At 42.2% G+C, this 1,008-nt stretch overlaps 1 pseudogene; it reads left to right on the top strand.

Annotated features, from left to right (window-relative positions):
- Window positions 1–446: 446 nt before the first annotated feature.
- Window positions 447–564, top strand: LOC126459533 (5S ribosomal RNA; annotated as a pseudogene).
- The last annotated feature ends 444 nt before the right edge of the window (window positions 565–1,008 follow it).

The raw sequence follows: 1,008 nt of genomic DNA, 5'->3' as shown, positions 1-1,008 counted from the left end.
GCTCCTACTGTAGTAAGGCTCATTCATAGCGATAGCTTTTTTGTGGGATTTACGTTTCGGAAGATGGGTTACAAATGGTGCGTACCACATTCTACGAATACATTAATAAAAACACCTGAATTCGTAAAATGTGGTTGCAACTCGCTCGTAGAGACCCAAATAAGATACTAGTGACTACGTGTGTTTATTTCTGTGAGGATTATTTTAATGTAAGTGAGCAATCTATTTGAACACGTTCTCGCTTGTAGCGTGATAATTTACGTATTGGATTTCTAACGTAATGTTCGCAAGATCGATCCTCACATTTCGAGAAAGCTTTTGTTTTGTGTGTATATATTGTTTTAAATACTACTGTTTTCTTAAGTTTGCTTTGTTCATAATATAGTTATGTAACAGCTTTACATCTAATATCATATTACATTTTAATATCTGTTTTCGTTTATTAGGGCAACGGCCTTGCCTCGGTGGTTACACCGGTTCCCGTGAGATCACCGAAGTTAAGCACTGTCGGACGTGGTCGGCACTTGGATGGGTGACCATCCAGGCCACCATGCGCTGTTGCCATTTTTCGGGGTGCACTCTGCCTCGTGATGCCAATTGAGGAGCTACTCGACCGAATAGTAGCGGCTTCTGTCAAGAATGCCACCATAACGACCGGGAGAGCGGTGTGCTGACCCCACGCCCCTCCTATCCGCATCGTCCACTGAGGATGACACGGCGGTCGGACGGTCCCGGTAGGCCACTCGTGGCCTGAAGACGGAGTGCTTTTCATTTATTAACCTCATTTTACGCCTGATCACTTTGAGATGAATCACAAGGATAGTGTTAATAAACTGTGTTTCATGGCCGATGTAGGTTATTTTCTGAAGATTCTGAGAAACAATTTAACAACTTCCAACAACATTGTTCTCCCAAAGAAAGTCGGTGAAGACAATAATTCGCCACTCTCAACTGTCTGCATTGAATCTCTTGTAAAGCTGTATGATTTTGTCTACTAGAAAAATTTAA

The sequence above is a fragment of the Schistocerca serialis genome, chromosome 2 (genome assembly GCF_023864345.2).
Source record: "Schistocerca serialis cubense isolate TAMUIC-IGC-003099 chromosome 2, iqSchSeri2.2, whole genome shotgun sequence".
NCBI classification, from domain to species: Eukaryota; Metazoa; Arthropoda; class Insecta; order Orthoptera; family Acrididae; genus Schistocerca; species Schistocerca serialis.
This window is presented reverse-complemented; position numbering and strand designations above follow the sequence as displayed.